We start from the raw sequence: 20,614 nt of genomic DNA on the forward strand, positions 1-20,614 counted from the left end.
CTAATTATTAAATATTTTTAAAATTATTTAAAGTAAAGCAAATTTATTCATTTACACTAATAAATGATAAATATCAAAATTATACTAAACAAATTCACACACGCACACACATTCTCTTTCACATACATACATATGTATATATATATATATATATATATATATAGATATATATAGATCGATGAATAGTTTGATAATATTAATATTTAAGATTAATTGTTTTTCATATTATGTACGGTTTAAATTTTATAAAAAGTAATATATTTCATTTTTTTTTTATATTCCATAAATTTCAACGAGATAGTCTTCTTTGAATCAAATACATACATGAATATCACTAGTAAAAGAAGTGATTTATAATATTATTAAAAAAAAAAAAAAAAAAAAAAAAAAAACAATTTTTTTTATGTATTAATCATTTCAACCTTTAATGATAAATTGAACTTTATAAGAAATTTATTATGATAAATTTTTTATTATATGTAATTTGGTGTATTACGAAATAGAAGAAAACCAAGGACTATTATTAAATTCTTAAAATTCAATAAAAGTTTGGAATTCAATTATTTGATAGCATGTAAAAGCCTAATCTTGTACATGTGCATTCACACATTCATCTTTTATTATATTTGCGTTGTAGATGTAAATACCAATATTATATATAATTATAATTTTATATTGTCGGTTCTATAAGTAAGTTTTACTTATATAATTCAATTAATATATTATAATGTAAACAAAATTTGAACCGAAACCTTTTTATTATTTACTTGTTGTTTAAATTTTTTTTCTTTGACACTAGTGCATGAAAATTATATTATACATTTCTCTTATGCCTAATACTTAATGAGAATTATTTATCGCGAGTTGTACAATTTTTACGTTGACTTCAATATGTACTCTAAGCCAGTAGAAAATTTATGCAAGCAGGATGAAAAATAAATTTGTGCAAATAGTACAGTGGGCCATGTTAAATTATATAATAACGTAATATGTAGACGTTATACCTGTTGTTAAATATACAATTAGTATATTAATTTTAATTAATAAAAATGAAAAAACTCTTATATAATTTTTATTTATATTATATTAAATAAATTTTGTAATATATTGATTATTATTATACAACATAATGGCAAACGAATTTATATTGAAATGCCTTCATAAAATACGTATACTATTTATGGATAAATATAAACAACGTTTACCTTCATAAATCTAATTAAAAATTTTTATAAATAATTAATATGCTGATTGAGTGTCAAAATCTAGTTAAAAGATTCATTTCTAAAATGAAGCACCTTCTCATAAACTTTCAAAATATAATATTGCATTTAATATTAAATGTAAAGGCAATCAGTAAAAAAAAAAAAAATTCTTATATGACGTTTTAAAAAATGCAGTATTCATAAATTTATCTGAAATTGTAATTCAAACTGGACGAATAAAATATAATCATCAAATATCGCACATTCACGAGGATATGTACATTACACACAATACATACAAATAATACATTATTTAATAAAAAAAAAAAAGTAAAAAAAGAAGATATATCAAGAGAATGCAAAGACAGGTAAAAAATAACAATAAAGTAAATAAATTAAATACATAGTTTTTGTTATTTATTCAGGAGTTTTATTTTTTTATTGTCAAATGAATCTATATTTATATGGCATAAAGTTATATTATTAAAAGATTGAATTTGCTATGGGAATAAATCATAACGAGCAAAACAATTTTCATCAAGAATTAAAGATAAAAGTTATAAAAATTAACACGAGATAAGTGATAAAAGCAGCACACGTTGTCGACACTACAAAAATTATGACTACTATCTTTTCTACTCTAGATTCAAGCAGTACTTTCCCTCTTATTTATAGTTTATTTCCCAGAAAGTTCAGTACTACTTCAAGGCAATTCGTACAACTTTAATAACTTTCTTTACATCTTTTATTCTTTTCCGTATTATTTCAATATTATTTATTTCTATACTATACTTTTAATGAGATTTATAAATATTATTAAATGACGAACCTGTAAATAAATATCATTTTATTGTTGCATAATATATTTAATTTTATCGTAGATCAAAATATTAATAATAATTTTGCAAAAACTTATTAATTGGGCGCATATAATTAATTTTGTTTATTTAATATTAATTAATTCAGTATTTGCAAGATTTGTTTTTTAAATATTTAACGTTCTATGTTATTTTATAATTCTTGTTACATACTATGATGATATTACTTTAATTTGTTTAAACGTAATTATAATATTATTTTGAAATTTACAAGAGCATTATTATTGTATAGCATTAAAAATATTTACGAAGTATTTAAGTGGAAATATATCGTTTAGAAATTTGTGAAAATAATTTCTTGAATATTCAATTTTGAGACATATATTTGTATTATAATATAATTACAACATACACATATTTATAATGTAAATTATGTAAATATACATATATATATATATATATATATATATATATATATATATATATATATATAACATGCGGAATAGCAAACATAATAAATAGTATTTATATATTAAATTATAAATATATTGTTAATCGATATTATGAAAGTATGTTTGAATATATTATACATATGTTAGGCATTTATACATGAAAAAGCATATTATGAATTAAATTTCAAAATGAATAATTATAAAAATCAATAATATATCAATATATATATATATATATATATATATATATATATATATATCAATATATATAATATAGTATGTATAAAATCCATAATGAAACATATTTAATATTTGTTATGAAAATTGATGTCATCAATCAAGATTAATTCAAATTTAAAGTAACCATGTGCATTTATCACGAGTATTTTACACTAATGAAACTACAAATATCAATAACATATACGCAATAAACTGTATACAATGTTTATATGTAGGGAATCAAGGAAGGAAAAAATTGCACGCGCTGGATAATTAATAGAAATTTCAAAATGCCAGTAGGGCCGTATTATTAATAATAGCTAACGGACATGGCAATTGTATACGTTGTCTAACGTGTAAAAGTAATTACCTTGGTATCTGAAAAGCGATCTCGTCGAGCGAGTCGCTTGGATGTAGCGGCGCCCTCTCAAAGAGTTTGCTGGGGCCGCGGTGAACGCGGTTGCAGCTCTGCATCGAGCCGGCGATCGGCTGAGGCTGATCACCGCAGTTCTGGCTCCGCTGGCCGCCCTGGACGCCGCCCCTTCGCTGTCGCTTCTTCCGTGCCTCGTCCGCCTGTCGGCGTAGGTTGTGCAACCGGAAGAAGAACACCGACATCTCTGCAGGCCGTAAGCACACACAAGCGCGTTCTGCGTCTCACTACTGTCCATTGTTCGGATATTTCTCGTGGATTTTGTCAGCCGTCATAAACGGGCTGCAGGAGAATGACGCGTTTGGGCGATAACGGTGAATGAATTGCCGGCAAAATTGATGAAAAATTCAGGAGATATTCGTCATGTCTTGACACAATTTCCAGTGCGAAGTTTTGTCAAGTAGAATAGCTTCGGGCATGGTCAGACGCGTGTGCGATCTCAACATTAATCCCGTTATCTATTGAATTGCGGGCGGGTGTGCGAATACGCGTGAGCTTGTGTAAAGTGATTTCTGCGAATATCGTTTGTAATTCCGCATTCCTATCAATAAGAAGAGACTATTGCATTTGTTTAATAGCTCTTTGTAAGCTTGAAATGACTTACACGGTTGAAACTATTTTGAGACTAGTGAATTTATCGCTGACATTCTCCTGACATTATTATTATTATTAAAATATTCTAATTCATGCTGAGAGTAATTAATTAAAACGACTATGAATTTAATAATATAGCTTTACTTTAATTAAGATTGTTTGATTAGAAATCTAAACTCAACTAGAAAATACAAGACAGTTTTATTTTTTATAAAATAATTTACGTTTTGATTCCTCGGCTGTGCCTTTATAGTTGTATTATTATAACATTATGCGATGTATACAATATACATAATTTTTAATAAAACTATGTAATACTTATTAGGACGACATTTTGCAATACGAAATTTACTCTAAAATAGTTACGATTGACAATTAGATATTACAATGTCTTTATTAAGAGATAGCAATGACACAAGTTTAATTTCATTTTATAAATCTTATTTAAATGTCCCTATCTTGTATTTAATATTGATTATTATAAGACTTCTTCACAAAATTTTAAACGAACACGTTCCACGCTATTTCCAATTGCATGCGACTTGTACGTGCAGAATATACATTCTCAGGCAACTGATAGTTTAGATTCGGATCATTGATATTCATTAATATTTAATTGGAAATCACAATGGCACCTATCAAAAGCTCATAATAAATTTTTCAATTATTTTACAGTACATATTTAAAAGGTCATTTACATTGTTCGTCATATAGCTTTGATGTACCATAACGTTAATGATATTAAAATACCTACTACATCATTCACATAATTTTAGAGTTAACTATTTCACGATCAACGGCAATAATTCCATTAATTTCAATAACAATGACACCAATCAAACTAGATACCGAGGCTACGTAAAATTTCCTCTTGCCTCGCACATATGCACCCAGGCGCTCGAAAGCTGTGATTCAACATAAAACAGATAGCAGCGACCGCCGACAAAACGCAGTGCACCCCCACACACGCGCGAGCGCGCGTGAGGCTTATATTCTATGCCGCTATTATTAGAGTATGCAGTATTCACAACGCGTGCCACAAATTATCTTCGTCGAGAATCGAATACATGGCGGAGAGGCTCAGTTTTCCCTGCGGTGGCGAATGACAAATTTGACACTAGCCAGTTGCGATTTTATTTTTTATATTGTAAATAACCCAATATGAAGTGTATAGATCAAAGTACGAGTAAGGATGTACATTGACTGTCATTCGCATGTGATAAAGTAGTTTTAATTTAATTTATCTTGCTATTGTAATTGAAAGTATTGATGTTTGCACAAATGACAACAATGAAGTTGTGAATTTCTAGAATATAAGATTTTCAATATACAATTATTTTACATTTATTACCTTCAAATAATTACAAACATCTAATCCCGTATGTGTTCTATATTTTAAGATATAACATTATTTCGAATTGTTCACTCTTAAATGTCTGACAACATTGTATTTAAACAAAAGATTATATTATATTAATATTGCCATCATATATAAAAATCGTTTCTTTTCTCTTGTTTTCATACAAGATAGTTATATTATTGAGATTTATTAAGCTAATAAATAAAGAAGTAAAAGAGATATTATAATTTTGTAATGACTACCAAAGGTATTATATAATAATAAGAAATTTTATCCTACAATTATAAAATAATAACAATTTATCCTATGTAATTGGTTGTAGAGAGTATTCCGAAATACCATTGATTGCACATTTTGTGACAATTTAACGACTATATTTACCTCGATTAAAGCTTACAGAGAATCTAAATCAAAGGGATAAATCAAACACAAATACAAATATACATAGCTTTACATTTATTTGATATCTATTAGTAGAAAAAAGCAGGCTACAGATAGAAAAGAAGATCAAAAATTAAAAATAATTTAAACATGCACGACATGCAAAATTGTAGGAAATATTATATCTTTTCATTTAAAATTATTAATCATAGAACGCTACTTGTTGTTAAATTATATGATGCATTCACATTGATAAAAGGACGATTTAAAGTTTAAATTACTTGTATGAGTCGTTAAACACTTAGATTATTATAAATAACAATTATAAAAATTGTACTTGAAAATATAATGCACTTTATTGTTTGATACTAATGTTTAAAAAATATAATTTTTCTTTTAATTTTGTTATAATACTTTTACATATACAACCATATGTATTTCTTATATAAAAATATGTTCTAATAATTAAAAAATAATTTAAAAGATTAAAAAGCATTGCTTTTTCATAATTTCATATTATAATTCATGCTAACATTTTCTTCTTTATTCATTCTTGGAATACTAACTGGAGATAATATTTTTTGTGAAGATACAGAAAATATTTCTAAATACTAATAAACAATATACAGCATCCTTTAACACGTATATATATATATATATGTGTGTGTATAATTACATAAATTGGGTAAAATATAAATATTTATTGTAAAGCAACTTATATGTACTTATATGACATTAAAATATATGATATTTTATAATATAGTTACACATTTGGTTCTTTACTTGTTTTTGTTTTTGTAATAAATAGAAATAATAAAGGATGATAAATTACACACAGCCACTAATCTTGAAATATTTTATTTATAATTTTTGAGAATAATGTTTACATATATTAATTATTTTCTTATTTAATTCAAATTATATACATATATATGTATATATGTATATACATATATATATATATATATATCAAAATCTGGTTATCTGCGTAGCATTAATTAAACTTACTATTTTGATTCGAATCATCCTAAGAAACAACTTTCACTTCCAAAGTTTTAATTTGTTTTGTACATTTCTTTCCTTGTACGTATTATGTGCTTGCAATATTAAACGTGGCACTTGAAAAAGCTCTTTTTACTTTAATTAACTTCATTTAATATTAATATGTACAATAGCTTTTTACTCGTGAAAATTAAAGCAACTACTGCTTAGATAATAAATTACGATACTCTACTTATATCTCCAAGATAATTCAAAAGAAAGTTTTTAAAGAATATATATGTTGCCGACTTCGAAAGTAAAATTAGACCTTAGATTAGAAAAGTAAAGTATAAATACTAATTATATTAGTTTTTTAGTAAATTAATACTGCATAAAGTTTTAAATTCTAAACAGTTTAAGCAGTTGCATTCATTTTAAGATTCGTTTCAATTAAAACAAATTAATTATATTTAATCTGATAGAATGACCATTACATGTAGAATATAGAGTATAGCTTATAGAATATGAACTTATACAATTATTTTAAGCTTGAATAGTAAATTTAACTTAATTCTCTAAATGTAGTACAAAATTTAAATGGCTCAATTTAAATCCACTACACATATTCGACAAAGATCTGTTATTACATTAGTAATTTAAATTATTAATACAGTTCATGTTTATTGTCAACTGTAGAATTATTTTGCCTTTAACTCTTGAATATGCCATTTGATTTATTGGAAGCGGATTCATTCATGAATAAAAAACTCTACAGTTTAATTAGCATATTTTGACAAAATAAAAATAAAACTATAATGTATATGTTGTCACGGTGGTATTAAAAGGTTGTGATATAAAATCATTTTATAATTTACTAGTGTGTATTTCTAATTCCAAAGTTATATTTTAATGTATCATTATTTCACGTACAAAATAATAATAGAAACACATCTACATAATTATGTATTGGTATACCATAATTATAACTGTAGGGTTTCTATTGCCATTTACGTACCGTGTGATATGGATTAATTGATGATACCTTAAGATTTCAAGGTTATCGTAATCCACTTTATTAGTTTATTCATTTTATTTATAACGATAATGAACGTAAAAAAAATGATATAAAGTGATTTTTATATTTTGCTGCACTGACGATTTTAATGCGTAAAAATATTGAGCATATAGTCGCAAATTTATAGCATTTTTTAAAAAAGAATTTATAATAAATTGATAAAACTGTTAAAAGTTTTGTAGACAAGATTGTACATTCGAGAATATTGTATAAATAATCGAATTCTATTAATTAAATAATGATTACTATAAATATTTTTCTTCTGCAGTATAAATTATTTAATTTATATAAAATATAAATAATTTGTAAAAAATTTAAAAAGTTTGATTTACATTCCCAAACAGAGATATCATGGTATAAAATTTTGTAACGTAAAAAGTTTACTTAATCTAAATATTGTTAATATAAATAATGTTGATATTGTTAATATAAATATTGTTTCGCAAATTATAAAAGTTAAAGCAAAAATTCATAAAATCTATAGTGTTCAAAATTTCTATAAATAAATGTGACTGACTTAATTAGGAAATGTAAAGTTTTTTTTAAATATATTTCTGGGAAATTAAAAAAAATATTCATTTTCTTTAAATTTTCATAGATAATGAAATAGTAATTAATAATATTTTATTAATATATATTTTGTATAAATAAGTGTAGAAAAAATAATATAAATAGTTTTTATATATAGTATAATAAATTCCTAATTATAAATATTATACTTTATATATATATTTTAACGTTAATCTATAATCTATAGAATTTCATTTATAAATATTCAACAATTCTCAGAAATACATAATATATACTAGCAAGTATACATATATTTAATCAGCATTAAATTTTTCAATGTTTACATTATTCTTTTTATCTATCTATATTATTTTTTAGGGAAGTCTTATGGACTTTGTCATTCTGATTCTTCTTTCATTGTGTAATTACTGTTTTTCTCAATTTTATTATTGTTATTGTTATAATTATTATAATTAAAGGTGATCGTGTTTATGAATTTTATTTTAAGTAAAATCTCAATCGTTGAATAATGTTGAAGTATTCTATAATTGGAGTTTTCTATGAATTTAGAGAATAAAAAAATTACTTCTAATTTTTTTATCACGGACTTGACTATAAACTTGTTTCATGGATCAAATGAAATATGTTTGACGTTGTAACAAAATGCGACGTCAATTTTATTAAAATTAATATTAATTTATTTTATGATTAAAATGATAAATGTGCCATTAATGTTTTCTTTGCCGTAAAACTTTTATGTTGTAAAATTTTCATTTAAACTTGTGGAAAATATAAAATATTTAATTAAATATTATTCGTAAAAAAATAATGGTTAAATCGTAAATTGAGTTTATAGGATTATTCAAATTCCAATAGAATGGGAGAGTTTTCATAAAAGTACATATATTTAATAGAAAACAAAATATCAAATCATCCACAAGCAGCATTAATTGCTTTCATACGTCGATATTAATATACAACTTCTTAATATACACGTACGATTTAAGAATCGAAAAACAAGAGCTTGAAAGTACGCCGTGAATGAGAGCGTAAAAGAAGAGAAAGAGGAGCGAGTGGAATGTCGAGAAAGGAGAGCCAAAAAAAAAAAAAAATGTAATATTGACACTCCGCTCTGTGAATCCTTGCTCTACGGGCCAACGGAAAATATGTAAAAGCTTTTTGGTAAAGCCATCATTCTGGCACAAATAGCTATTCGGAGCCTCGAACGAAAAATATCGGCTCCTTTCACATTGACACGACAGTAGTGACGCTCTAGCTTTAGACCGACCGGTGACTCACCATCACTCCTCTCCCTCTCCCTCATCTCATATGCTCGCGCGCACAAAAGAATGCTGATTTTCTCAATGAAGTATTCGTCCCCTTGGAGGTCTGAAACGCGAGTGAGCGTGATACCCAATCTTCATACCTCCGTCAAATGAAATTTTAGAATTATATTTCAACGAATGAATGGCGAACGAATGAAGGACACGCCATAATTTAGGAAGTATAGTCATTTTTCCACATGCCTTTCTCAATAACAATATTCTGTAATATGAAACTGAATATTAAGCCGATTATAATGAAAAAGCTGATTGAATTCAATTTTTTTTGTCATTATTATTCAAAACAAAACCTAACAATTTTTGGTATTAAGAATAATTCTATTAGTTCTTATAATTAGCGCGATACTCTCATATTTTATTTACTGTTCATTAGCAGCAAATAAATATATTTATATATCTTGTTCGTAATGCATTATTTGAGACTGATTTTAATAAAAATATTATTATTTACTGTCCGAAACAATTTATAACTCGTTCGGCAATTCCTAAGACGAATATACAAATAATATAATGAAAAATACAAACGCATTTCACATTATAAGAGTAAAATTTCATTGGTTGAAAACAGATGTAAATTGAGCCCCGATCAGGTTTCAACATAAATACTTGACATTCCACTTCAATAAATTACCATCGTCTATAACTAAAATAAAAAAGTATAATGAAAATCATGATGAGCGTTAGAATATTAACATGTTCACGTGCAAAAAAAAGAGAAACTTGATACCCAGACTCAATGATCATATTGCATCGTGTCAAATTCTTCATCACGCTTATATTATATTTTTATAAGATCAAATTTTTCTTTGGAATGTTTAATTTCTCTTTCTCCTTACTTCTTGTTGAGTATATAAAGAGAAAATTGCTGACGCAAGTTAAACGATATACGAGACATTTTTGGTCTGAAGTCTGCATTCGAGAAAGTAGAAGTGAAAGAGTAGGGTACTCGGAAACAATAATTAAAAACCAGCTTCATTGTTCAGGGAAGCATAGTTTCAATAAACCTGCAAGTTCAATTTAGCGTCAGGCAATAAAAGTCTTATCGTAGCCATGCATCCTGGTAGCACGGACTTCCTTTTTTTTCTCAATACAAAGCGTCGAAATGAAGCTCGAGCATCTCACTTTCTTGCGTTACCAAAGAAGATAACTCCCGACACAATCGACGTGCGATATACTAATGGACATCGCTGTACTTTCAGTCACGCAATCGAGTTCCTCTACTCTAGTTACATCATGTAATTGGGAAACCCAAGATAAACGCTAGTCTTATTAGATATTTAGATAAATACATATATAGATAGATAAATAAATAAATAAATATATATATATATATATATATATATATATACATATATATAGATAAATAGATAGATAGGTAGATAGATAGATAGAGATAAGAATAGAGAGAGAGAGAGAGAGAGAGAGAGAGAGAGAGAGAGAGAGAAAGTGTTTGATTAAATTTACAGACCGATCTTCATTAGATGAAAATGTTGGAAAGATTTTTGTTTAATTATATAACATTTATGTTTCTATATGAAAATTCAAGATTATTCCGGAATATAAATATTGCTGACACCATTATAATTTCAAAGGTGTTGAGGAATTCTATTTCGATCGATTTATTCGATTAGTTCATAAGATAATGCAGGATATTCCCGTAAAAATGTTTTAACGGTAAAATAAAGTTGGAATAGGTAACTGAATAATTTTTTGAACTATATATGCATGAAAAAGTCTTTGAATTATTGTCGATGATTAGATATTTTTGTAAATTATTAAGGTTGATATAATCGAAAGTTTAAATTTATGCTGCAAATATTGGAAATATCGAGAAACTAAAGCAGACTCGTTATTCAATAGGATTAATTTAATGAAATTGTAATAATAATAATAATAATAATAATAATAATAATAATATATATATATATATATATACGTGTGTGTGAGTGCGCGTGTGTGCACACACATAAATTTATCAAAATATGTGTGTTTATGTACATATTTTGAGAGCATATATAAATATAAATGCCTTTGTAATCTTTATATCTTTAGATAATCCTTTAACACTTTAATATTCTGAAAAATCGCTCCTATATTTACTTGATATCGGAAAAAATAGGCTGTAACTTCAAGAGAAGTAAATTCAGCAATGAAATTAATGCATCGCATTTGAAAATGTTATTAGTGAACTGTCAACTATTAAATATAGCTTTCTTGCAATCGAATTTTTAACCAGATTTTATTAAAATTTCCAATGTTTATCAATCTGAAGAAAAAACTTTTAAATAGAACATTTGTGCATTTCTTAATATTACTTTATAGTATAGTATATACTATAATATATTATATATTATATACTATATATATGTGTATATATATATTTATAAGGAACCATTGCATGTACCAAATACATTAAGTAAGATATAAAATTTTTAAGAACTAGATCGGAGCTAATGATTTATAAACGACTAGATTATATTTACGACGCAGGCAGACGAAATGATCTTATAATAATAACTATGAATAATAAAATTAATTCTTTTATAGCATTTCATGAATATATAAGAAAAACACTAACCATTAATATGAAAAACTTCTACATAATTAACAATTAAAATATTGATTAATTGAGTAAGAAATTCGTTGAAATGATCATTTATTTACTCGACCATTCAAATAAAGCATTTACTTTTAAATATTTGCACTTCAGGCTGTCACTTCAGCCCGAGCAAATAGTGGCCTGAGATCCATTGGCATATACTTCTTCGATGTATGGAAGCCCACGAAGGTAATCCAAAGAGCTCGTGTGTCGCTAGTCAATCGATGTGAAGTTTCCGACGGATGTTCCGGGCACTCAAAAACATACCTGCCAAATCTCTTGTCAAGTTTCAGCACGAATGAGGAGGTGCGTATGGAATTCGACTGACATTTACGGCAATGTATGACGTGACTTCTCTAGGCGGCTACATGGCTTGGTAATTAAGCTTTGTTGGCTAATTGCTCGAGTAGCTGTTGTTGTTGGCAAATTATTAAATCCATCGAGTGCGATGAGAATCGTCTCTATTTCCTTCAGACTATTATTCATAAAGTCTATGGGGACTGAGAATAATATTGGTTTTTCAGCATTGAATCAATGTCGCATTGATGTCACTACAGCCGCGATGATTAGAGCGTACAATTTAAAATGGGATAAAGTAATATTTACTACCTAGTTACTTTTATTTCATTACACGTGTCCTTATAATTAAACGAGCTGGTTCATGCCCAATTAACTCACAGTGTTCTTTGTAAATTTTCTCAAATCTAGAGGGTTGATTGAATTTTTAAGGCTAAGCTGAGCAAAAAATTATCTATAACTTATGCTGATTGAAGTCCCTACTCATCTTTATAAAGATAATATTCATTCATATATAAAGATAATATTAATTCGAATAATAAGGATTCATCTCTCAGAATGACAGAAATATGTATAAGTTATTATTTGTACATTGCACTAGCTAATGAAATTGATTATTTATCAATAAGTTAAATGAATAAGCATAATAAATTAACTTTGCGTAACAAGCCACGTTTAGTCCATTATTGGACATCAAAAAGATAAAATGGTTTTAAAAAGTACATTCAAAATAAATTTCGATTAATGTGGTTATCTAAATAATATACAATTTATTGGAAATTGACAAAAATTTTCGAGGTTATTCTAGTACAATAATTTATACATATATATATATATATATATATATATTTATTTATTTATTTATTTATTTATTTATTATCTCAGCTAATAAAATTCTTATAATAAATTTTACTATATAATAGTTGCAATTTAATATTTTACACCTATAGTATATATATGTTATTTTTATATTTAATTTTAAAAAATAATTATGATTTAATACTATTAATTAATGATTAATAAAATGATTAAGTTTCTTGATTTATACATGAATATGTTGTGAAAAATATTAAAATACAATATTAATTCTTTTGATACTTTCGATTTAAATAATTTTTTTTTTCCATTTATCAGAATAAATAAGGTATTTACTGACGGACTGAATAATGAAGGAACGATGATATCTATTTAAGTGTTTTAAAACATAATGAATGTCTACCCAAATTCATAAGTGAGATTAATTTCAATCCTCTTCATTATCTTATATTTGTACATTGTATAAACAAGTTTATTCTATTCATCATTTTTTTATAGTAAACATGAAGGTAGATTTCATAATTCTGAATAGAATTTGAATAATAATACATGTTCATCGATATCAGTAGAATTTTCTCTACATGTATCATATTTTATACAAATCTACATTTTCAGTTCTAATAAATTAGTTAAGAGGTAATTATCTACTCAGTTTTCATATAGATTGGAATATTATCTAATTCGATCTTTTAATATACTTTCTCGCTATGCAATATTTATTAATAATACCATAAAAATAAGTTAATTATTTAAGAGCCTCCTTTAAACATTATGTCTTTTAAATATATATATATATATTTAATTTTCTATAATTGTTTAAATGGAAAAAATGTATGATGCCTCTATATTCAAACAACATTATTGTTATTCTTATTCTTATTATTATTATTATTATTATTATTATTATTATTATATGTATGGAATTTACTTTTTAATCCTAATATGTTTTTGTTCTTCATAAACAATAAAACCACATTCGAGTAAATAAATATAAATGATATAAGAAAAAGATTACGCACTCGTCTCTGACAAAATTGAATTTAAAAAGCTGATGGTGAAAGACTGTATATGTTATTCATGATATTATACTGATGAAACGAAGCATCGCTAACATATATAATCGTAAATATATGAATACAGAAGAAAATTTAAATGGCACGATCTTGCCGACTTTTTCGTCCAACTAAGTAACTTCCAGTCTTCTCCATTCGGCAAAATTTCTTATTTCACGATATAAATATCCATCGCAATGAAAAAGGAAGTGGAATCGTTTGTTTCTCAAGGGACATACTAGAATTTGCTTCCAAATTCGAGGGTGAGAGAAAAATGTGTGGCTATGACAATAAACGTGACTAAAAGTAGCGGACTGAGAGAAGATTGTTGCAGTGTGAAGAAGTAGGTCACTTGGATATGGCAACCACGGCTCTCAACTTCATTCCACTGAATTTGTGATGTACGGCGGGACTGGCTTTAAATTTATTTTCCAAACTCTCTTAATGATTCGTTGTAAGCAGCCGGATATAAATTTATATAAATGACCTCCGATTATTAAACGTTCTTCGTCTTTCCAAAAAATTGCTATTAATTTGATGTGAACATTCTTACGTGTTTATTCATAAAAAAAAAAAAAAAAAAAAAAAAAAAAAAAAAAAAAAGGAACATTGAATGTCATGGAAATATAATTTTTGTATTATCGATAATTTTTGTTAATTTAAGTTAAGCTTGGATGAGATTAATTTAATTCAAGCTTGTAGAATAATTTTCATTTTAGCTATAAAAACGGTTAACTTTATCGAAAGCTTCTTCTTTATCTTTGATAATTGGTTGTTCACGTATATTTACTATTAAATATTTGCATTAAAAAATTCAATAAATAACAAGACAATATTTTTCATACAATTATATATAAAATGAAAATAATAATATACTATCAATAATTTTTATCCAATAAATAATAAAAATATATAATAACAATGATGCATCGATGTTTTTTTATATCTTTATATGAATACAATAAAAGAAACGTTATTCTAACGGACGGAATTTTAAAATTAAACAAATTTATTGAATAAAAAAAATTATTGAATAAAATATTTAAAAAAAAAAAAAAAAATCAAAATAGTCAAGTTGTCGAAAAGCTATGAAAAATTTCCAAAGCTTCAAAATAACTCAAATAGAAATTCCAATGATTATAGTATAGAAATTTTTCATTTTTCAATGGCAAAAGGAACTTACTTCTCATATACTTAAATATTTTCACAAAAATATCATTAATTTAATGCAGTTTACATTTATTTCTCAATTTTCATTTTATCAATCTAATTATTGATAACATTAAAAATATTCTTACACACGTATATATAATTATTAGTTAGAATATTATCTATTTTGGTAATATTATTTTTTAATCAATGTCACAACTACACAATTTATTACTTAGTGAATCCAAGAATTTTACTTCTTTTTTATTCTCCAGAAAATCCATCTTGGATATTTGATTACTCTCCACTTTCAATTTGAATTAAATTAAGTACGATCTCTTTAATGTTATTTATTCACATTTAAGAGGATCAGTTGTACCGCTAATTGGAAAAACGAAACCGAAAGTCCTCCAAGTAATTTTCTCGATATTTTCTGTCATCGGTTCCCCCACTTCAATCCCACTTCAATCAAGGATATCTAAGAGTATAATAAGACTTTCGAATCTTTTCCCCGCAGTCTCTTAAAAATCATTCCCCTACACCATTCATTCCCGTTTCTTTTTAAACTTTACATAGCGTCGTAGCTTCTCGTAACCGCGTTCCAGCATCGCGCTGTTCAAACGTCACGGGACACCGTAAAAGGCCACGGACCCCGAGTCTCCGTCATCTTCGAGAACAGCGCTCCTGGGAGTATCGGTGTCGGAGTCCCGAAGGATGTTACCAGCCAAGATATACATCAGCGAAAATTGTTGGCAATATTACTCAGCTCCGAGTTGCGAAATATTGCCCTGCGCGCGCACTAACTTCATAAGTGACAAGTCATCCGTGACTCATTTCGTTTTCCCCGCCTCTCAATCCTCGTGTCATGGGTACTTGACCTCGCTAAGCACTTTTTATCATCTGCGCCGCCGGAGAGGACAGGCGAGACGACTTACTTCGAATACTACGTGTTTTCGAAACTGTTTTTTACCGTTCCCCTTTGGAATACTCTTTCGAGAATTAGCTGCTTTAACCATTGAATGTATGGCGATATATATATATATATATATATATATATATCGTGTCGGCGGTTCGTTGAGAATTTCAATTTTTTTAAATAACGAAGATTAGCTGAGATTTTTCAATATTGTTTTATCAGGGACCGACGCAAGTGAACCCTAATTTCGGACAATTATCGAGAATGGGAAATTATTTGGGATGCTTAACGAAGTCAAATCACCATTTCCTCTTACAAGATTTTACTGATTGCAGCAATTTAGCAGAGCATCATTCAAGTGTTTCATTAAATTTTTGTTCGTGACTGCAATTGAGGAATCTTTCTCGGCTTAAAAAGTAATAAAAATTCATCAATTAAGAATGAACGTTTATTTTTTCTATGTTATATTTAATTTCGGACTCATTTTCCGGCGAGTCTTTAAGTTATAAAGGAATATTAGATAATTCACATGTGCTTTTATAATACATCACATCGAAAATTTTGCACTTGAATTAAATATTATGTGTCACGTGCAATTATATATCAAACAATATTCGAATATAGGAACTGTATAAAAAATTTTATCTAAAAAGCAATATTTATACATTTCGTAAAGTGTCTACAGTGCATGGCTTATTAAAGTGAATTGTTGGAAAGAGAGCGAATAACTTGTGTATAACTCGAGGGAAGAAAATAATGATTGTTTCAAGTGCTGACAACATCAGCCCAACTTAATGGGTAAAATAACTGCATAGCAAACAAAATGATTTTGTCCTTTGCGTGATTATTCAACATTTTATATAATTTTAATTTCTCCAAACAATCATTAATCCTCTATATGTTATTTCTATTTATAATTATGAACTAATTAATAATGTAGAATATCTAATATAGTTTTTTTTCAGATTAACGAGCAATACTTGTCTTCGTATATAATTTAAACAGATTTTAATTATAAAACGATAGTTTACCTCAAAATTTTAATAAATAAATAAAAAATTTGTATTTTTCAGAAATCGATCCAAACTTACCAATGTCGAATGCTATTGGTATGTTACATGTACCAAATAGTAATGAATCGTAAATAAAATATATTAGATCATCTTTAATGTAGATTTCAATATATAGATTTTAAATATAACGTGGAAAAGTCTGATATAATGAATGATATAAAAAAAAATATATTACAAATTTATATAAATATAAATATAAATATATATATATATATTAATATCATAGAATTGATTAAACATTAATCACAATATTTATACTATTTTTAAATTAAATTAATGCTAGAGAATTGAATAACTTTAGAAACTGAATTGAAACAGTATAGATACAATATGATTAATTCTTAAACTAAGTATATGCGAATTGATACTGATTTGAAAGTTCATATGATTTATAATAAACCGAAAAATAAAAATGAAATTTACACATTAGAATGTTTATATTATTAAAATAGTCCCAAAAATTCAAAGCTGCAAGGAAACTATTTGCAGACAAGGAACAGGCATAGAGTAAAGTAAAGAACTTGAATATCGAGGTAAAAATATCACGTGGATATACTTTTAGGAGATTGTGAAATTCCGGTAGAATCTTGTGTCAATCTTACTTCTTAAGGTATGTTAAGATAGAATTTGTTTCTTTTTTTGTTAAAAAGATAAGTTACTATTATATTTGTATATTATTACATGAAAAATATAGCCAACAAGTTTAATATTTATCTCATTTTTACTTTATTTTCTTGGCACATGTGTAACTGAATATTGAAATAATCAAAATTAAAAGAATAATACGATATAATTCAATGTGAATATAATTTTTAGAATTATAAAATATATATTTATATTTTTTCTACGAGTCATATTCCATTGTCCTTTCTATTCAAGATATATTTTTATGTATTTCACTTATGTTAGTCGTGCTTACTACATTATTTCCATAAGTTGAGGACGAAAATAATGGAAGAACAGCTCATATAGCTGGAAATGGAGTAGATGAATTTTGAAACAACATTCGTATCTTTTTCCGATAAGTTTTTGTAATCCTCTGTTGTAGAAATAAATATAAAGGATTCACATAGTTGAAAATACATACAGAGCTATCACTACTATTGAAAAAAAATTCAAATATTAATATTTAAATATCCGCTACATTTATATATGCAATTTCATTAATTTATTATTCACTATTATCTAAAAAATTTAAGTGACAGACGATGATGATGGTTTAAAGAATTTCTGCTTGAATAAATTTATATAAAAAGAGGAATAACTTTTATCTGAAAACCCAAGAACAAGAGAAGATTTTATATTTTTAGATTTCACAACAAATGAATGTTTAAAAAAAAAGTACAGATAAAAATAATTGATGAATCGTATAAAATCAACTTACTAAAATTACAAAATGTATGTACATTGCAACAATATTAGTGAAAAATTTAATGCAATTAAATTCATGATGCTTATTGTTATAAAACATACTTTTACCATATTATTTTCTTGAATATTATTACCATATTAGCAAATCTGTGATCTTTTCTTTATCAACGATACTCAACTAATTGAATATGTTTGTAATCATATAGCACTTTCTATTTAAAAAAATTTATTCTATCATTAGATAAATTACTAATGTTATATGCTTATATATATATGTTTCAGCACTTCAATACGTGTGCGCGCTCGTATGTGCGTTTGCTTCTATTTAAAAAAATTTTAGTATATATTATTTAATATCCAATACATATTATATAATATTACTTTTCACAATAAACTAATTCTATGTATTGTAATTTTACTACGAATTAATTTCTTTAATAAAATTTGTATGATTTTTTATTTTTATATTTGGTTATTTCAGTATATGTAAAAATAAAAAATGGCTACTCCTTTCACACATTTTTTCAATTGATTTGTTCTAAAATTTAAATAAAAGCTTGAATAAAGAATGTAGCTTTGGGTTAAATTTAATAAACTAAAATATTCAAATGACGGTATTTCCATAATTAAACAAACATTCAATATTGTAATTGAAAAATTTAATATAGAAAATGAAACCTGCTGTCTATTTTCCTATAATTGTTTGTAACTAAATTAATTTTACTAAGTAATAATTGAAGCATTATTATGTTTTTCACTTTTTCTCATAAATTCAAAATTGAATATGAAAATAAACTTCCGTCTTCTCTTTATCAGCAATTTATTATTTTTCTTATTATTAGATTGAATTATATTAATGTTTTATCAGCAGTTTGATTAATTTAATGGGAAAACTTGTGTAGGATTTTACAGTTAAAGAGAAATCGTTTAGTATTACGAAATAGCATATAAATTAAAAATTAATAAAACAGATAGTATTTAATTGTTTTTTTAATGCATATTAAATTATGAGACGAAAATTATGAAAAAATTTAATAAACATTAAAATTAGTAATTTCTTTTATTTTAATTAATTTAAGCTTGTTTTATTGTGTAATTATTGTTAAATTAAAATAGCAATTCAAAATACAATTAGCAACTACTAAGTGATTAATATACTCAATAAATAAAATACGATAACAAAATAATTTAAATTATTTAATGGAATAGAATAATTAGATCACCAGAGACTGCTCATTTATCCGTGTAAAAAATGCCGAAAAAATCCAGGTCTCCGTAAGAATATACGTATTTATAATCTTTGGAGTTGTTTACCGTAACCCGACAGTGCTCTCGACATTTTAATTGGCAAAGCTAAGCATAAAAAATAAAAAGTAGAGAAGGTAAGCTAATGGCACTAACGCTTTACTATTAAATATCGGATACTCTTATTTCGCTTATAATCCTAAAGAACAAGTAGATCGTCGATAAATTTTAAATCACAAATAATAAAATAGATTCATTAATGACAGTAAAATATCTATTTTTATAAGCTGAAATACAAACAATTAAATACAACGGCTTCGTTACAAAAGTTAATTAACTTATATCTTGGTCGTTACGAAAGCTAACGACATCAGTTTCTTGTCATTCTACTCGCTCGAAAATCACAAGTAAAATGTGTGAACACGTCGTAGCGTGCCTTGAACTGCTAAAAGTGTGAAGGTAAAAACCGAAACAAGCACGTCAGCGGAATTCTAATATTACATGGAATTAACGTGGAAAATTGGAAGTTAAACACTTGTTGAGACAATATAGACGTACGAATGGAAGAAAATTGTTATTCTATATATGAGAGAAGCTCTAACTGGAATGGCTTAAAGGAAAATAAAAATACACTTTATTAAAGCTCGAGATGAAGAATATTGAACAAGAAAGAACTTTTATTCGGTATGTTAAGCTTTTATTATAATAAATGAAGAATAATATGACGT

The sequence above is a fragment of the Ceratosolen solmsi genome, unplaced genomic scaffold (assembly GCF_000503995.2).
Source record: "Ceratosolen solmsi marchali unplaced genomic scaffold, CerSol_1.0 scaffold7, whole genome shotgun sequence".
In the NCBI taxonomy this organism is placed as follows: Eukaryota; Metazoa; Arthropoda; class Insecta; order Hymenoptera; family Agaonidae; genus Ceratosolen; species Ceratosolen solmsi.